Source organism: Apodemus sylvaticus, chromosome 2, assembly GCF_947179515.1.
Source record: "Apodemus sylvaticus chromosome 2, mApoSyl1.1, whole genome shotgun sequence".
NCBI classification, from domain to species: Eukaryota; Metazoa; Chordata; class Mammalia; order Rodentia; family Muridae; genus Apodemus; species Apodemus sylvaticus.
In genome coordinates, this window is record NC_067473.1 from 122320180 (window position 1) to 122334075 (window position 13896).

The 13896-nt window shown below is 40.5% G+C and overlaps 1 pseudogene; it reads right to left on the reverse strand.

Annotated features, from left to right (window-relative positions):
• Positions 1 to 11823: 11823 nt before the first annotated feature.
• On the reverse strand, positions 11824 to 13406 carry LOC127678065 (vomeronasal type-1 receptor 54-like; annotated as a pseudogene).
• Between the last annotated feature and the right edge of the window lie 490 nt (positions 13407 to 13896).

Below are 13896 nucleotides of genomic sequence, written 5' to 3' on the forward strand. Positions count from 1 at the left end.
CCTGGGTGGCTCTGCTAGTACATGAGAAATACAGAGTGGGACACTCTCAGCCAGCCATTGAACTGATCACAGGGTCCCCAATGGGGGAGCTAGAGGAAGGACCCAAGGAGCTGAAGGGGTTTGCAGCATCACAGGGGGAACAACAATATGAGTCACTCAGTACTCCCAGAGCTCCCAGGGACAAAACCATCAACCAGATAGTACACATGGAGTTACCCATGGCTCCAGATGCATAGGCAGCAGAGGATGCCCTTGTTGGACATCAAAGGGAGGAGAGGCCCCTGGTCCTGAGAAGTCTCAATGCAGCACTATAGGGGAATACCAGAACAGGAAAGCAGGAGGGGGTTGATTGGGGAACAGGGGGAGGGGAGAGAACTTATGGGACTTTGGGGGGGGACCAGGAAAGGGGAAAACATTTGAAATGTAAATAAAGAATATATCTAATAAAAAATGAAAAAAAAACAATTGAGAGATCTTAGCTTAATAACATTTTTAAAAGAGTAAAATCTATTTACTTATATGTGTACAGTGTTCTGCCCACATGTATATCTGTGGGCCAGAAGAGGGCACCAGATCTCATTATAGATGGTTGTGAGCCACCATGTGGTTGCTGAGATTTGAACCCATGGACCTCTGAAAGAACAGCCAGTGTTCTTAACCTCTGAGCCATCTCTCCAGCCCTCAGCTTAGTAACTTAATGATGCATCTGAAGACCTTGGAAAAACAATAACAAGAAACCTCCCTCCCCCCCCCAAAAAAACAGGACATAGAAAAAGATAACAAAATTGGGACTAAGATTAATAAAATAGAAATAACAACAAAAAACGTGCAAAGAGTCAATGAAGCAAAGAGTTGGTTCTTTGGAAAGATTTTAGACAAACTTTTAGCCAAATTAACCAAAAAAAAAAAAAAAAAAAAAAAAGATAGAGCTAGAGAGATGGTTCCAAAATTAAGAGAGCATGGTGGCTCACAACTCTCTATAACTCCAGTTCCAAGAGATAACACACCCTCTTCTGACCTCAGCAGGTGTCAGGCATGCACACACGACACAGATGTACATGCAGACAAAACAGCCATACACATTAAATAATATTTTATTTAAAATGAAAATTTAAAAATTGTGTTTCTCCAAACTGGAAAATCTAAAAGAAAAACATGAATATCTAGATCTATATGCCCTACTGATGCTAAACTAAGAGGAAATACATAATTTAAAAAGACCCACAACATCCAGTGAAACAGAAGCAGTAACTAAAAGTCTCTTGGCTAAACAAAGCTTAGGGCCAAATGGAGTCAATGTGGAACTGTACTAGATCTTCAAAGAACTCACACCAACAGACCTCAAATTTTTCCATAAATTAAAAATGGAACATTTTCAAAATATTTTTACAAAGCCAAAGCCAGCAATAGAACCCTGATACCAAAACCAGATAACAGTCTAACAAAAAAAAATTAGAGACTAACATATATCGTGAACATGAACCCAAAAGTTCTTGATAAGATACTTGCAAACTGAATTCAAAAACACAGAAAAAGACTGTCCACCATTACCATGTCATCTTCATCCCAGGAGTGCCTCAACATGTATGAGTCCATAAACATAATCCACCACATAATCTGACTCAAGGAGAGTAACCACAAAATCATCTCATCAGGTGAAAAAGGCCTTTGACAAAATCCAACATCCCTTCATGATAAAAGGAATACAGAGGACCCATTTCACAGATCACATCCTGCTAAATAGAGAAAAACTCAAAACATTTCTGCTCAAATCAGGAATAAGCAAGGATGTCCACTCTACCCTCTCCTGTTCAAAAAAGGAATTAAACTCTTTACTAAAGCAATATCCTAAGGGAAGGAGATCAAGGTGATGCAAGGGTGAAAGGAAGAAGTCACAATATCCTCATTTGAAAATATGATTCTATACATAATTTGAATCCTTCATAATTGCATTTGGAATTTTAATAAAGCAACTAAATAAAATTTCCAGAAATTCTGTAATGTCCACTAAGCAGGACTGGACACTGAATTGCTGGATCTGACCTGCACCTGGGATAGGATGGCACATGCAGTTCTGAGACAGCCTGGGATCTTTCCTGGATGCACATGCTGTTCCTTCTCCCTGGGATGCCCTCCCCTCCTCGATTTACCAAATTTCTGCTCCTCTTAGACCCAGCTCAAAGTGAAGCATTTCCTGACCCATGCACCCAGCCAATCAGGTGCTCTCTGGAGACTGAGAATCTGAGCAGTGACAGAGGCACAGCAGAAGGCTTAGTGTGCACTCGCTGGACACAGAGTCCAGGGAAGACTGTCAGGCCACATGGTGCAGCCAAGCATCTGTTTATTGAACTAGGCCCTGGGGCTTCCCTTACCCCTGAACCTCAGGTCAGTTTCCTGTGTTTGCTTGAGTGCCCACCTGCTGCCCCGACTCCCAAGTGTTGAGTCTGTGCTGCAAGACGATTGCAGAATGGGTTGAGCTGACCCAACGATTATTGTATGAGGCTGTTTGCCCTGAGAGGGAAAGGATAAGAGGCTAAGGGAGAAGTCATAGGAGCAGCAAAAGCAGAGGCCTGGGCTCTTTCCAACATCTGCTTCTTGTATTACTTTGAAGGACTCCCTTCAGGTGACAGACCTTGCTATGTCTGACACACCTTCTTACTGTCTGGTACACCAAGAGTACTCAACAGATGCTTACAGACTGCTAATCCAGTTCTGTCAGCAGGTGTGTTTTGCAGATGGGACAGCCAGGTCAGAGCTGAGGGCAGGCCCGAGTTTGATGTGGGAGCCCAGAATTCCCTAAAACCCAGGTTCTCTCAGCCAAGGTACCTGTCCTGTATCTTCTTTCTGGAAGGGGCTCCCAAGGAGGCTGGTGGTCCAGGGGGGTCAGATGTACAGGTGAGCTTGTTGGTTGACATAAGAGGAGACAAATTCAGTCCTGGCTGAGCTGAGCCCAGTGTGATTCTAACTGGGCCCAGCAACACTGTGTAAAGGCCAACAAGAGATTCCAATATGGATACTCCGCAGGATTAGTGAATGGGCAGAGCCAGTGACAGGAAACTGAGCAGAAGAGGTTAGGCAGAGCCCTGTCAGATGCTGTACAGCCAAAGGGATGGGGATGGATGACCTGATGGTGGTTTAAAGTGACGTATTAAGGGGTGGGTGGCGCTGAAGTGCCGATTGGCATGATGGGAGGTATAGGAAGGGGTAATAAGCAGAGCTGAAGGATGGGCAGGCTTAAGAAAAGGGAGGGCCTAAGAAGTGAGTGATTGGTAGGGTAGAGAGCTTGGAAAAGGAAAGGATGAAATGGAAGAAGGGTTGGAGAAGCAAGTTGGGCCAAGCTAAAATGGGCGCGACCATGGTGAAGATAGGCGTGGCCAAGATGGAGATGGGTGTGGCCTCTTGAGTGGAGTAATTAAATAGGCTGAGCTGAAGGGGTGGACAGAGCCAGGGGAAAGTCAGAGGCAGAAAGGGTGGGCGGGGCTGGCTGGCACTGGCAGACCTCAAGTAGGGTAGGCCAGGGAGAGAAAGTGCAGGGCACGCAGAGGTCGATGCTACTGAGTCACCTGAGGGCGCAACTAGGACAGGCGGTTGTGAAGACCTGAGGGAGCAGTTGTGACCACTGGCCACACTGACATCACACGGGCAACAACGGAGAAGGGAGGCCACTTTAAGGTAAAGCCCCTGAGAGAAGGGGCTGATGACATCATAGGTCATGGTCACTTGAGGAGCATCAATGTGTTAATTATTTATAATTTCTCTGCTTATTTAAGCTAAGTACTCAAAGCCATAAACTTTCTTTTTTTTAAGAGTTACTTTTGCTATACTTCTAAAGTTCTGGTAAGGAAGCTGTCCTCAGTTTCGTTTGATTCTAGAAACTTTAAAATTACCTTGTGGTGTCTTCCATGGTCTACTCGTCACTCAGGGAATATTGTTCAGCCTTCAAGTGCTTACGTAGTTTCTCTTACTAGTGATTCCTATGATCTACGGTGATCTGTGATCTATGATCTATGATATGATCTGTCATCTACCAATACACAAGAGAATATTTCAGTTTCTTCGTTCTTTTCTAAGTGATCATTGCAGGCTAGAGCATGACCTATTTTATAGAATATTCATGTACCTCTGAAATGTACTTCTATTCTGTGTCTCTCGGATGAAATGTTCCCTAATATTAAGTTCACTTAATCTGTGATGTACTTTAACTGGTGTTCTTGATTCATTTTAATTTGGACGGCCTGTCTAAATAAGAGTGTGTTGAGATCTCTCACTATTTTTATAGTAGGATCTAGCTACCTCTAATGTTCCTTAATGTTTGTTCTATGAAATTGGGAGTCCTAATATTTTTTGCACACAGGTTTACAACTGTTATATCCTCTTGATAGAGTTAGTCGCTATGTTAATATTCAATGACCTTCCTTATCTCTTCTAGCTTTGAAGTCCACTTTATCAAATTCCAGAATAATGTTGCCTGCTTGTTTTCATCTGCTTTTGATAGATTGGCCTCTGTCATCCAGCTCTGGGTCCCTGGATGCCTTTTCCAGTCAAGACATATTACTATTGATGTGTGTGTGAATATATGTTTGTGTATGCATATATGTGTGTGAAGGGGGGCTGTGAGTCATTTCATGTGTGGTCTGGGAACTGAACTAGAATCCTGTGGGAGGGAAACAACTGCTTCTAACCACTGAGCCTATCTTTCCCACCGAAGTTTTGCTAGTCAAACATGTTTCTTGAAGGCTAGTGATTCCTCTCTCCCTATCCCTCTCCCTCTCCACTGTGTGTGTGTGTGTGTGTGTGTGTGTGTGTTCATGGACATGTGCAGATGTATATATAAGCTAGAGAACAACCCTAGATATCACCCTCAGGAACTCTGTTCACTTCCTTTGATCCATGACCTCTCATTGACCTGGAATTCACCAGTTAGATTATCTAAACATCAAAATCCTAGGATGGGTGGATACATTGATTCACTGACTTTTTTTTCCTTTGCTTCTTTTCAATTTTTTTATTGAAAAAGGAAGTAAAAACATTTTATGATAAAATTGAAGATTTACATGGAAAATATTTCTGACAAAACTGAAGAAATATATAGAAAAACATGCTAAAATTGACAATTTTCATGGAAAATTAAATAATAAAATGGTAGACATAGAAAACATTGCTGAATTAATTGAAAAAGGTAGAAACATTTTATGATAGAATTGAAGATTTATGTGGAAAATAATTCTGATAAAATCGTAGAAAAATATAGAATAACATGTTAAAATAGAAGATTATCATGGAAAATTACAGTTAAAATGGTAGGCATAAAAATGGTAGGCATAAAACATTTCTAAGTTGATTGAAAGTAGAATTATAAACATTTCCTGATAATTGAAAATCTACAAGAAAAATATTTCTGATAAAATTCAAGAAATATATAGAAAAACACGTTAAAATGGACCGTTTCATGGAAAATTACACAGATAAAATGGTAGGCATACAAATATTTCTAAGTTGATTGAAAGTGGAATTATAAACATTTTCTGATAAAATTGAAAATTTACATGGAAAATATCTGTGATAAAACTGAAGAAATATATAGAAAAGCAAGGTAAGATTGACTATTTCATGGAAAAATTAAACATAAAATGGTAGGCATAAAAATATTCCTAAGTTGATTGAAAGTGGAATTATAAACATTCTCTGATAAAATTGAAGATTTACATAGAAAATGTTTCTGTTAAAATTAAAGAAATATGTAGAAAACATGTTAAAATTGAAGATTATCATGGAAAATAATACAGATAAAATGGTAGACATAAAAAACATTACTAAATTAATTGAAAGAGGAATTACAAACATTTTCTGATTAAAATTGAAGTTTTACATGAAAAGTATTTCTGTTAGTCTATATCTTTTCATTGGAGAATTGAGTATATTGATGTTAAGAGATATTAAAGAATAGTGATTGTTGCTTCCTGTTATTTTTGTTTGTGTGGTTACTTTCTTTTGGGTTTGTTGGAAGAAGATCACCTTCTTGCTTTTTCTTGGGTGTAGTTTCCCTCCTTGTGTTGGCGTTTTCAATCAATTATCCTTTGTAGGACTGGATTTGTGAAAAGATATTGTGTAAATTTGGTTTTGTCATGGAATATCTTGGTTTCTCCATCTATGGTGATTGAGAGTTTTGCTGGGTATAGTAGTCTGGGCTGGCATTTGTGTTCTCTTAGGATCTGTATGAGATCTGCCCAGGATCTTCTAGTTTTCATGGTCTCTGGTGAGAAGTCTGGTGTAATTCTGATAGCCCTGCCTTTATAAGTTACTTGACCTTTGTCCCTGTAGTGGCTAGTTTTTTGTGTCAACTTGACACAGGCTGGAGTTATCACAGAGAAAGGAGCTTCAGTTGGGGAAGTGCCTCCATGAGATCCAGCTGTGGGGCATTTTTTCAATTAGTGATCAAGTGGTGAGGGCCCCTTGTGGTGGTTCCACCTTTGGGTTGGTGCTCTTGGGTTCTATAAGAGAGCAGGCTGAGCAAGCCAGTAAGAAACATCCCTTCATGGCCTCTGCATCAACTCCTGCTTCCTGACCTGCTTGAGTTCCAGTCCCGACTTCCTTTAGTGATGAACTGCAACGTGGAAGTGTAAGCTCAATAAACCCTTTCCTCCCCAACTTGCTTCTTGGTCATGATGTTTATGCAGGAATAGAAACCCTGACTAAGACAGTCCCGTACTGCTTTTAATATTCTTTCTTTGTTTAGTGCATTTGGTGTTTTAATTCTTATGTGCTGGGAGGAATTTCTCTTCTGGTCCAGTCTATTTGGAGTTCTGTAGGCTTCTTGTATGTTCATGGCCATCTCTTTCTTTAGGTTAGAAATTATAGAAGAAGTTTTCTTCTATAATTTTGTTGAAGATATTTACTGGCCCTTTAAGTTGTAAATCCTCACTCTCTTCTATACCTATAATCCTTAAGTTTGGTCTTCTCATTGTGTCCTGGATTTCCTGGGTGCTTTGAGTTACAAGCTTTATACTTGCATCTATGAGTCCTGATTCTTTACAAAGTTTTCTAGCCACAGAGATGTCTCACTTTGTGATTTCTTTATTGTTCTACTTCCAGTTTTAAATCCTCGATGGTTCTGTTCAGTTCCTTCACTTGTTTGTGTTTTCCTGTAAATCTTTAAGGGATTTTTGTGTTTCCTTTTTAAGGGTTTTTTACCTTTTGACCCATGTTCTCCCATTTCTTTAAGGGAGTTATTTATGTCTTTCTTGAAGTCCTCTATCAACATCATGAGATGAGATTTTAAATTCAACTCTTGCTTTTCTGGTGTGTTGGGGTATCTGGGACTTGCTGTGGTGCGAGTTCTGATGTTGCCAAGTAGCCTTGGTTTCTGTTGGTAGGGTTCTTGAGCTTGCTGTTCGACATCTGGTTCTCTCTGGTGTTAGTTGATCTTGCTGTCTCTGGCTGGAGCTTGTACCTCCTATGGGCCTGTAAGCCTATGTCCATACTCCTGGGAGACTGACTCTCTTCTGGCAGGGTCTCTGCACAGAAGGCTGTGGAGCCGCCTGGCTTCCTGGTGCAAATGGCGGCTGGAAGGGAAGACTCCTGTCCCAGCAGTTCCACTGATCTTATGCCCTGTGCGCTCCTAGCTGTTCCCCTCCAGAGAGAAAGTGGAGATCTCACCTCTGCGCTCAGAAGTGAAAGCACTGCTGGGAGATAACTCTCTCCTGGCAGGCTGTGTACTGAAGCTGCCTGGTTCCCTGGTGCAAATGGCAGCAGGAAGGGAAGACGCCTGTTCCAGCAGCTCCACTCCATTGTTTAATTGATTGAGTTCTGCAGTCTGTCTATAGTTCAGACTGTTCTGAACTGACTATGTAGCCAGCCCTGATCTTGAAATCCATTCTCCTGTCTCGGTTTAATTGCTAAGATTTATAGACATGAGCCACCATACTCTATACTACATCAGCTTTCCTGTGGGGGAAAGAGCTCAGGGACTTCTCTGAAGTCCATCTTGCAGGCAGTAGTACACTCTGGTCCTGGTATTTAGGGGTCGAGATCTGGATATTACTAACCACTGTTTCTCTAGTGTATGTCAACAAATAGACCGAGATGTTTATAAGCATATTGCCCACACCCAATTCTGATATATTACAGGATGTTTGATCATGCTGTGAATCCAAGATTGTGTTATTTACTGGAAAAACTTGTTTGTAGTTGTGGTGTGACTCAGCCCTAGCACACACCTTTAATCCAAGATTTTTCTGCTTGAATATTGTAAACAGGATTAAATAAAGTCAACCACAAGTGAAGAGGCAAAGCAAGCAGCCAGCTGACAGGAAGTGAACATAGAATCATTAAGAAAAAACCATAGAGTAAGAGAGAGTCAGGAGGGTAGATAGAGAGGAACAGGAAGTAGAAGGGAGGAACATTCAGTTTGGAGGAGGGTTTTTAGAGTTTGTGTGAAAGAGAGATTCATCTGGGATGTCAGCTGAGGAGGAAGGTCAGCTGGGAGCTTTCTCTGCCTCTGAGCTAGGAGGCTCTCACCCCAGCATCTGGCTCCCAAGTCTTCATTGGTAAAATTGAACAATTGATATTTTGTTAACACTAATGCATGCAATCTAAATGATTTCCCTATTTATCTTCTATATCTTTATTAAGCCAAGCTGAATTCATATTTATATCTAGGATTATACTTCAGTACAATGGGATTGTAAACTTCTGATTTCCCCCCACTCTCCAACAAAGAGTTCTCACATCCTTGCCACCTACAACCTAGCTATTATTCAACCACAGTGGCAATCTGAGGACATCAACTCCTACCTTTGTAAGAAATTCACTTACTGTTGAAAATCCATGTTGATATGGAGACTCACAGCTTATATTAACTATACATTTATAATTTTCAGGAAAATGTAACATCAAAAATTTTATACCCACTTTTTAAATTGAAGATAAAAATATCAAGAATCACTCTTTGTCATATAAAATTATATGTATTTTTAAAGACATATAGTCGTGTTCCTGTATCCCTATCAAATATAGAGCAGCCCATCACCTTGAGATTTCCCGACTGCTCCTCCTTTGATCAATCCGCCCATCCCTACCTGATCCTCCCATCATTCATTGTCTGCTCTACAATGCTCCTCATAAAGAATGTTCTGTGACTGAAACAATTAACCCACAGTCCGTGCAGTTCATCTCTTTTCACTGAGTGTATGGGGATGCACTTTGTTTTGCACGTATTCAATGTCAGCTCCGTCTGCCTGTGCATTCCTGTGCTGGAGCGCCCTTACTCCTCACACTTGACAGTGACTGTGAAGAAAGCTGCCTGCAGCGCGTGCATGCAGGTGGTGTGTGTAGACATGTTTTCAGAGGGTTGAGGTGCAACCTAGACCATCTGTGTATTTATTGTTTAGTCAGAGAAGCCATTTTAGATCATTAATTCTAATAATAATTAATTTGCTACCCAGGTATACTGGCCCAAGCCTGTAATCTTAGCACTTAGAGGTAGAGACAGGAAGATCCAGAGTTCAAGGCCATCCTTGACTACACAGGAACTCCGATGCCAACTGGGCTACTTGAAACACTGTCTAAAAACAAACAAAGCAAGCAAGCAAGCCAACAGCCAAGACCTTGCTGCTGAGAGTGCAGTTTATGTGCAGACTAAGACTATTAGAAAAAGACTAAGACTAGTACTATTGGAAAAATACTCATTGTCTACTTTCCCTGGGGTATTCTGTACTTTTTTTTGGCTAATATCTACTTATTAGTGAGCACATACCATGCATGTCCTTTTGGGTCTGAGTTACCTCACTCAGGATGATATTTTCTAGTTCCATCCATTTGCCTGCAAAACTCAGGATGTCCTCATTCTTAATAGCTGAGTAGTCTTCCATTGTGTAAATGAACCACATTTTCTGTATCCATTCTTCTGTCGTGGGACATCTAAGTTGTTTCCAGCTTCTGGCTATCACAAATAAGGCTGCTATGAACATAGTGGAACATGTGCCCCTGTGGCATGATGGGAGCATTTATGGGGTATATTCCCAAGAGTGGTATAGCTGGGTCTTTAGGAATATCTATTTCCAGTTTTCTGAGGAACCTCCAGATTGATTTCCAGAGTGGTTGTACCAGTTTGCAATCCCACCAGCAATGGAGGAATGTTCCTCTTTTTTTCCACTTCCTCTCGAATATGTGTTGTCACCTGAGGTTTTGATCTTAGCTATTCTGATTGGTGTTAGGTGGAATCTCAGGGTCGTTTGAATTTGCATTTCTCTGGTCTCTATGGACTTTGAACACTTTTTTAGGTGCTTCTCAGCCATTCAAGATTCCTCAGTTGTGAAATACTTAGTTTGGTTCTATACCCCATTTTTTGATTGGGTTGTTTGTTTTTTGTTTTTTGTGGGTTTTTTTGTTTTTTGGGGGGGGGTTGTTGGTGGTTTTGGTGATTAGTTTCCTGAGTTTTTTATAAATTTTGGATATTAGCCCTCTATCTGATGTGAGATTAGTGAAGTTTTTCCCATTCTGTAGGTTGCCAATTCATTTTATTGACTATGTCCTTTGCCTTACAGAAGCTTTTCAGTTTCATGAGATCCCATTTATCAATTCTTGATCATAGAGCCTGAGCCATTGGAGTTCTGTTTAGGAAGTTCCCTCCCCCACATACCAATGAGTTCTAGGCTCTTTCCCACTTTCTCTTCCATTAGATTCAGTGTGTCTGGTTTTATGTTGAGATCCTTGATCCACTTGGACTTGAACTTTGTGCAAGGTGACAAATATGGGTCTATTTTCATTTTTCTACATACAGACAGCCAGTTAGACCAGCACCATTTATTGAAGATGCTTTCTTTTTTCCATTTTTGGTTTCTTTATCAAAGATCAAGTGTCCATAAGTGTGTGGTTTTATTTCTGGGTCTTCAATTCTATTCCATTGATCAACGTGTCTGTTTCTGTACCAGTATCATGCAATTTTTATCACTATTGCTCTGTAGTAAAGCTTGAGGTCAGGGATGGTGATTTCCCCCAGAAGTTCTTTTATTGTTAAGAATTGCTTTTGCTATTCTGGGTTTTTTGCCTTTCCAGATGAATTTGAGAATTGCTCTTTCCATGTCTATGAAGAATTGTGTTGGTATTTTGATGGGGATTGCATTGAATCTATAGATTGCCATTGGTAGGATGGCCATTTTTACTATGCTAATTATGCCAATTCAGGAACAAGGAAGATCTCTCCATTTTCTGAGATCTTTGATTTCTTTCTTGAGAGACTTGAAGTTATTGTCATACAGATCTTTTACTTGTTTGGTTAGAGTTACCCCAAGATATATTATATTATTTGTGGCTATTGTGAAGAGAGTTGTTTCTCTAATTTCTTTCTCAGCCTGCTTGTCATTTGTATAAAGAAAGGCTACTGAAAAATTATGTTTTGACACTTTGAGTCTTTTTCACATTTTAAAAAAAAACTTATTTTAATGTTTTTATTTATTTTTATTTTGTATGTATGAATGCACATCTGGTGCCTGATCCCCTTGAATTGGAGTTGCAGTTAGTTGTGAGCCTTCATGTGGGTGCTAGGAATCATGGGTCCTCTGCAAGGGCAGCCAGTGCTCTCCAGCCCCCTTTCTACTTTCTTACTTCAGGGAGAATATTCTTCACTGCTGGGTTGCAGTAACTGAACACATTTTTATTGTGATGAAGCACACACACATGCACGCATGCACACAAGCATTTCCCATCTTAAGCATGCTGCTTGGGGTCATTTACTTTTTTGCCACCATCTGCACCACCACTTCCTCCTCCTCCACAACATCCAGCTTCCCCCAGCATGCTGCCATGGTCTTCCCACCTTCCTATTTACTGAGTACTGCAGTCTGCTTTTGTTCTTCCCATGCAAGTTTCTGAACTCTTCATCCTCCAGTCGTCCACACAGACCTCATTCTGCATGACTCTCATGTCAGTCAGCGCAGTAGCTTCATGCTCAATCCTCTTCTCTTTTAAAGCAGAGTTAACAGTCCAGTGTAGGGGGCCTGTGTTTTGTTTATCTGTCCTTAGGACTGCTTTATCCATAGACTCTATTTTTGTCTCTGTCTGTCTGTCTGTGTTTTCTGATTGTATTTTGATTATAATAATAAATGTTTACAAAGCTAGTTTGCTAAAACAGAGATAGCTGAAGAAATTGAACAATTGAAGCCAATCACAAGCTGTCAGATATTCATGAGTATTATGGATAATACAGACTGTGAGATACATTTACCATGTTTTCTTTGAAGTGACACAGGAGATTATAAAACACTTATGTAATCAGTATGTGGCTTTTCATTTATGCCTGCCACCCACATACATCACAATAAATAGACTTAACACCAACAAAAAAGAATAATTCAGTTTTTTTCCATTTAAACTGAAACCAGTGTGAGCTACACTACGATGCCATACCAGTGCAGCAGCTCATGTTAAGGGAACTTATCCAACCTTGAATGATCACATGTTTACTGTCCTCCCATACATGAATTTCAAAATGTTTATTATTTGTTTTTTTTCAGTACCAAAAAAATTGTACTGAAAATTTTTTGAAGACCAAAATTTGACTTTGGTGCCATAGCCATGGCCTATGAGAATCACTATCCAGCAAAGCATGGGGTTGTCACTTGGTTTTCTTGAGTAGGAGATGATGCTGTCCAAGGTGTACATCAGCACGAAGAAGCTCATGAGGCACAGAATGGTCCTCGTGGCTCTTTCTTCTGCACATGGCTTGAGGGAAAGGCTGGTGCTGTGGAGAAACTGGGACTGTTTTTTATGACTGCCTAGGAAAGTCACCATGTATCCACTGGAGAGGAGCATGAGACCTACAAAGATGACATCCCTGGAGGTCAACAGTATAAAAAATGTATGATGGACATAGTAACTCATGGGTGCCAGAGAGCAAGATGTAGTGATATATATAAAGCTAGGTGAGGTCAAATTAGGCTTCGCAGTTATGTATGTTACAAGGGGACTGCTAATGAACGTATAGAAGACACTCAGGAAAAGAAGGAATCCTAGCATGTGGTGTGGAGATTTACACTTGAACTTTGTTAGCATGAGCTTCAAGGACTGAGGGTCACAGCCTGGAGGATGCTGAGCAGGCTGGTGGCACAAAGAGAGAGACTCCTAAAAAACCTGTACAAGGATATAACACACTTGCATGTGGTGTCACCCCATCTCCTCTGTGGCATAAAAATGTCTGCAGCTACTAAACTCATGACAACCAGCATCAGCAGGTGGATCAGGGACAAGAAACCAATGGGCAGGTCAGTGGGTCTGGACTTCTGCCCATGAATGAACCTGAGGATGTGGAAGAGGAGAAGGAAGTTGTTGCCTGAGATCCCAACGCTAGCTCCAGAATAAATAGCATTTCTTATCTTAGCGTTATGGGACAGTCTACTGATTTTATTCATTTTAAGACTGAAAGAAGCAGGTGGGAACTGTGCAGAGGGAACAGCAAGAAGATTCCTTATCCCTAGATCTGGTCTTGCTCACCAACTTCAGACAACGACAGCTCCATTACTCTCAGGAAGACATGTCAGTGTTCTTTAGTTCAGCCTTATTCCACTTAATATCGCCTCCACCTCAAGGTGTCCAGAAGTCACGCCCACTTGCTCTGCTGTTCCAACAGTTGTGTGCCCCATCTGTATATAAGCTTTCTCACATATTGAAACTGCCATGTGTTCATGAAAATATTTTTTCCTATTGATTCACATTTAAGGTTTCCTCAGGCAAATGCAATGTCCTTGTTGTCTTTCATCTGTATGATTTTGATTGTCAGGCACAGAGCAGCTTTTATAAGAGTTATAGTAGTAATAATGTATGAATTATAGTAATAATAGAGTTTTAAATAAATTTTACTGAATGATTCCCCTTGGATCATCGTTTTCTTTTCTCATTAAT